Raw genomic sequence first — 6000 nt, 5'->3', positions numbered from 1 at the left:
CTTATTTACTATTGTTGCTATTAATTCATACATTTGAGCTGAGCTAGTGTCCTCTGCACTTGTTCTGGGTGGGCATTGGGTTTCCTCTATATGTTTCATCATTTGATTCTTTACTGCAGATGGTATTAATTCAGGGATTTCTTTTTTCATTTCCAATCTGAGTTCCTCTATACCTTTCTGCAGTTGTTTCTTTATTTCAGAAGTTGTTGATTCATTGCTTTCAGCTGTGTGAGTCCCAATTTGTTCTATGTTAGTGTCCTCTGTACTTGTTATGGGTGGGCTTGGGGTATGAGATTGCATTTTGCTCATTCTCATTGTCATTTTGTGTAGCACTGTCTTCTGACCTTTGTTGTAGATCTTTGGTGCAGTTATAACCTTAGCACCTACTGAAATTCAGGTACAGATCTACAAAGTTTGAATTTATCCAGCTGTGCCTGGCTTTGGTCTGGCTGCTGTGTTCAGCTCCTTCCTGCTGCTGCCCTTGGGAGTGAACATGCTGTGCCCCTCTGGCAAGATGTTCTCATCCTGGATTAGCTGGGTGGTTCTGTCCCCTACTCTTTCTACAGGGATTGTAGCTGTAGGGTTTTACCTCAGGCCTGTATGCCAGGCCTGAGCTGAGTCTGGAGGGGACAAGGTGGAGTAGGGGAGAGAAGAAGCTCTCCCATATACTCACTAGGCCTGCGCTAGGACTAGATCTGGGGGTCCCCGGACCATGGAATAAATTCTCACTCAGCAGGTGGGGGGGGCTGCGGATTGTTGGGTAGGGGCTCCCAAGGGACTGGAAGAGGGCCTGACCCATGCTGTGCCTGGGCTTGGACCGGCAGGTCCTGCCTGCACAGGGTGGCCATAAGCTCTCTCACATACCGAGAGACTGGTGTTTTGAAAGACTGCCCTGGTGGAGACCACAACAAAGTGAAGCTCAGCTGGAGGCTTTTCATGTTTGCCCAAGACCTAGGCCCCTTGTCTGGAGATTGCAGCCTGTAAAGGCAGGTAAAGGGCTTTTACCCCAAAGTGGTATATTAGAATGAAACTCCCAACCTGAAAGATACATGTGCTGAGTTCATGTTCTCTGAAACTGAAGAATGAATTTAGGAACAACAGATTCAGAGCAGAATATACTTATGGGGGGAAAGAAAGCTCCTGTCTGAGAAAAGGACAAAAAGGGAGACTCAAATGGGTTGCCCTTCTAGGGATTTTATAGAATAAAACCATCAGGTGAGGCAGGTCTATGGTGGAAAACATGGGAACACACTATGTGAGCATGAGGTAGGACGAAACTGTGGTCAACCAATACGATTACACGCACAATTGCTGAAGTAAAATTGATTAAATTCAGGACCAAATGTGGAAGCAAAGCATGAATATAGAACAGGGGTTTTTCCTTAGGAGTTTGGGTCAGTGACACTTTCTGGATTTGAGGTGATTGATACCTATTTAGAATATCAATCCGTACCTGGGCACAGTGGCACACATGCCTGTAATCCCAGCACTCAGGAGGCTGAGGCAGAAGCATTGTTGCAAGTTTGAGACCAGCTTGGGCTACAAAGTAAGCTCAAGGCCAGCCTAAGTTGCATATTGAGACCCTGTCTCAGGAAGGAAACAACAAAATGAGTATCAATCTCTGATGCCCATGTCTAGGGAAGTATGTGGCTGCATTTGTTTACTCTTTTGTCTTGACATCTGGCCTACAGTGGGAGTGTCTCTCTCTCCCAAAGTTGCAGTTATCTTGTCTTCCATACTGTCTCTTTGAAGGTCTAGCCCTGACTACCTATAATATTTCTATCTAATATAGCTGCTACAGCAAAAGGACAAGGCAAGGCCATGACTAAGAACACGTGGCTCCAGCCTCAATTAGCTAGATAGACTGTTACTGCAGATATCTCACTCCGGAGGTGAAGACTTTCCAGGAGATGACATAATTCTCCTAAATTAACATAATGTACTACTTTGAGAGGTCCTTAAAGGGATTCCCAAGTCCTGCCCAGATTTCTGCATCTTCTTCAGTATTCCCCTCTTTTGTTTGATAACATAATAAAAACAGGATGCCTAAAAGAAGTTCTTGGTCTTAAACCAGAGAATCTCAAATTCTGTGAGAGGATTTTTGATCCTCCTAGAGCTCTGAAATTATTCCATTCGTCTCTTCTATGTAAGCCTTTGCAGTCCACTCATTTGAGAAATTGTGGGCCTGATCAGCCTGCATTAACTAGGGGATAACATTAACCTATAACTACCCCAAAAGAAATAAAGAAAACAATAAAAGAAAGAACACTACAGAGGGACAGAACAGATATAAGAATGGCCGCCATCCTGGGAGGAGCTTTCTGCTCTCAGATCTGAGATCCTGTGTGTGGCACAGCCACAGTTCATCGGAAGCCAGAGACACCTTGGGGCTAAAATTTACTGCTTACCCTAGGGCATCAAGAAAAGCCACTCAAAGGAGGTAACTCAGCAGAAATACTATTAGTGAATTGCCCCTAGAGGATGCCATAGAAAACTTGGCTTTGGCATACAACAGCTGGGCTCAGCAGCCTGATACCCAGCATGATGCCTTTAGGAAGAAAGCACTGCAAATGATAGAGCAGAGCCATGCACACCAACAAGGACAAAAAGTCCTTCTCCCAACATAATGCCAGTGCCCTCAACTAACAGCAGTTAGCATCATGCCATCTGGCCAAGGAAAAATATTTCAGAGATCCAACTCAGCAGACAGTGCAGAGCAGATTTAAAGGTGTGAGGCCATAAATTTTAAGCTGGCATACATTCATTTCTATATGGATTCTATATGGACAGTTTTCTAGAAAAATAGCAAGAGTAGATACAAACAGATCAGTTAAAAGATGCTTAAAGAAGCCAAGAGGAAGAGGCATAAATGACAATAACCTCCAGGTAGTAGAAGAAATAAAATGAGCAGATTCCTCATGGACTACACAAAGGACACCAAGTAGTTCGGCTTATCTTCCTGTACTTGCTGGGTTTGAAGAAGAGCTGTTTCTAAGAGAGCAAGGAGGGAGAGCTGTCATACGCCCAAGACAAGGGAGGAACAGCTGTACTGAGGCAGTTCTTGGGATACCAATGGCACAGGTTTAGGGTTACTTTGAGGGACAGATTTGCTAGGCTTAATAAGAACACCAAGTACAAAGTGACACCCAATCCATGCAAATACGGCCACAGTCAGGTTTGCAAGGGCAGGGTTTTTGGTCTCAAAATTTACTAGAAAAGAAGCATGGCTTGCAATAAACCATCATCCTTCATTTTTTAATGAGTTTTTAAATGAGAGGCTTTTTTGTTCAAAGCCAGCAAACCTAGCCTCCAGTGGCTTCATAAAAACCTTCAGTTTACTTACTGTCTCAAGATCACTAGGGAGGAGAGTCCAGGTTGAGGAAGAGGGTGCCACAGCATATCTTCAAGAAAGGGTAGTCCTCTATTTCTCCAAAATTAACACCACTGGGTGGCAGAACGTGAAGAAATTTTTCAACAACTATAATTTACTACTTAATCATAAAAACAAATAAGCATTAAATTCGCTCCTTCAGTGTCAAACTGCAGTGAAAGGAGGAGTAGGGCAGGGGACTGCTGCTTTTTAAAATAAACTGCATGGGGATTGCCTTGGTCACTTTTCTCTCATTGCTGGGACAAAAGAGCTAACACCCAAAATTAAAGAAAAGGTTTCTTTAGCTCACAGTTAGTGAAGGTTTCAGTCCATACTCACCTGGCTCCAAGGCAGACTAGCACGTAGCCAAGGGCAGTTGTTCATGGCAGCAGAAAAAAGAAAAAGCAGCAAGAGCGAAAGGGAGGAGCAGCCCAGAGGAGGCATGTCTCCCTCCCTATATTGTATGCAGGTACCTGCCCCAAGGCAGGTGTAGCACTCACACCCATAATTCCAGCTTTGGACTATGAATCTGGAAGCTGGCCCCATGACTGCAAGAAGCTTTTGGGGGGACATCTAGACACAAACCATAACAGGGGTTTTTGTTTGTTTTGAGCAGCTTCACTGAATGAAGCTTTCAACTGGACAAGAAAGGCATTATTGTTATGACACTGGATTGGACTTTTAATAACCGGCTTATCTTGGGTCTGAAAGTAACTGGAGGAATTTGAGGGTATAGGATATACCTCAGATAGAAAAGGAAGTTTCCCTGAGTGGACCCATTTGAATACATCCCTCTGTATTCAGTGGCACCAATAGGAAGTATGCTAAGAAAGAATGGCCTAGAATTGATCTCTGCTATTTGCTGCACCTAAGATTTGGACTAGTCTGAATGTAGGGGTAGCCTTGGCTTCTGAGATAAAAGTTGAGCAAGCTCCTCTAGGATACTGCAGCAACAAATCAAAATAGCCCAGTAAAAACAGACTGTCCGGGTGGATTTGCAAAATAAAACTTGACTAACAACTTCTTAAACCTTCCTGCCCAGGAAGATGACACAAAAATTTTCAAGATATGAAGGAAAGCGGGTGAGGATTTTGGAGGACTGCTCTGCCCAACCTCTGCCAAGGTTATTGTTATGATTTATATTCAGATTCTCCTCCCTCCCCCAAAGTTTCATGAGATTACAAGTGAGACTTTGCAGAGGCAACTGGATCACTGGGCGGTGGTACTTGTGTCCATGACAAATTCATAGCTAAATGTGAAGTGGGGCGGGGGAGCCTGATCTGAGGAGGTGCGCCCTGGGGGCGTGGCCTCTCCCTTGATCTCTCAGCTTCCAGCAGTCAGGTCCTATGCCAGCCTCCTCTGCCAGGCCGCCCTGCTTACAGTCTAACTGCGGACTGAAGCCTCTACCAACTGTTAAGTCAAAATAAGCCTCTTACGTTTGAATTTGTGCATGTCAGTTATTGTGTCCCAGAGATGAAGTAACTAAGAAAGCGACATCGGTGTGAGAGGCCTGCCTGCAAGTAACTTCCATTTAGCAAGGGGGTGGGGGGAGCGCATCACAGGACCACTGGGGGACAGAATGGATTGCTGATTTCCACTTGGGAAACTCAGGGAATGGTCGTGCCTTCTACGTGTGGCATTCTAAGGACTTCTTCCTAAATTAGCGGAACAAAAACCGCAAAGCTTTGTCAACCACAAGTAACAGTTCCTACAGAGAGTTATCTGTATTTCAACCATAAAAACAAGACAAGGAAATAATTTAAACTTCTTCACTAGGCTGGAGCTGCAAAGTTTATCATAGGAACATAACTATATCGTCACTAATAAATTTCCTATTGGTAGACGGTTAGGAAATTGGTATTCAATAGCACGAATTCCTTGGAGCCCAGCGACTGAATTTGGGCCGCTGCGGTTCCCGGGTGCACTGGGGTAGTCGGCGCGAGAGAAACGCCCCTCCCTGGGGCCCTGCGCCTGCGCAGTGGAGCCCGCGCGGTCCTGTCGCTCCGCAGTGCGCATGCGCCATACCCCAGGCGCACCAGACAGATTTCAAGACCGTGATGGGTGGTTTTCTGGAACCGCAGGTCCTGGGAGCTACGCCCTGCATGCGAAGCAAGAGCTCTCCGGAATGCCTGGGCTTGTGCGAACAGGCGGGGGTCCGAGGGCCCTATCAGCTGCACCCCCGTTCTGCAAGGGTGGGGTAGTTTTCTGAGTTAAAAGTTCGTTAACACCTTAAAGAGCGTAACAAATTACAGCTATTCTGTTTATGTCAGGTGCCAGAAAGTATTTGGCTCTTCCTTTTAAAAATTAATCTTGTGTGCTCAATCATCTTCCATTTCTCAACTAGTTGCCACACTAGCGGGCCTCACTTTATTCTTTCCAAAATGATTTTTCTTCAGCCCAGCTCCTCAATTATTTATAAATATACTTGCTTTCTGTATGCGCCACCCTGTCCATACTACCTTTCCTTGTCTGTCCTCTTCGTCTCCTCTCAGGAAAATTGTGTATTTATCACATTTGCCTCTTCTTCGCCCCTCATACCTACCAACACAAATCACAGGAATCTAGCTGTTTCTACCTGCTACCTGAAAACTGTTCCCAACAATGTCTGCAATGACAGTGCCATGAGGTCC

This window comes from Octodon degus, unplaced genomic scaffold, assembly GCF_000260255.1.
Source record: "Octodon degus isolate 3935 unplaced genomic scaffold, OctDeg1.0 scaffold00221, whole genome shotgun sequence".
NCBI classification, from domain to species: Eukaryota; Metazoa; Chordata; class Mammalia; order Rodentia; family Octodontidae; genus Octodon; species Octodon degus.
This window is presented reverse-complemented; position numbering follows the sequence as displayed.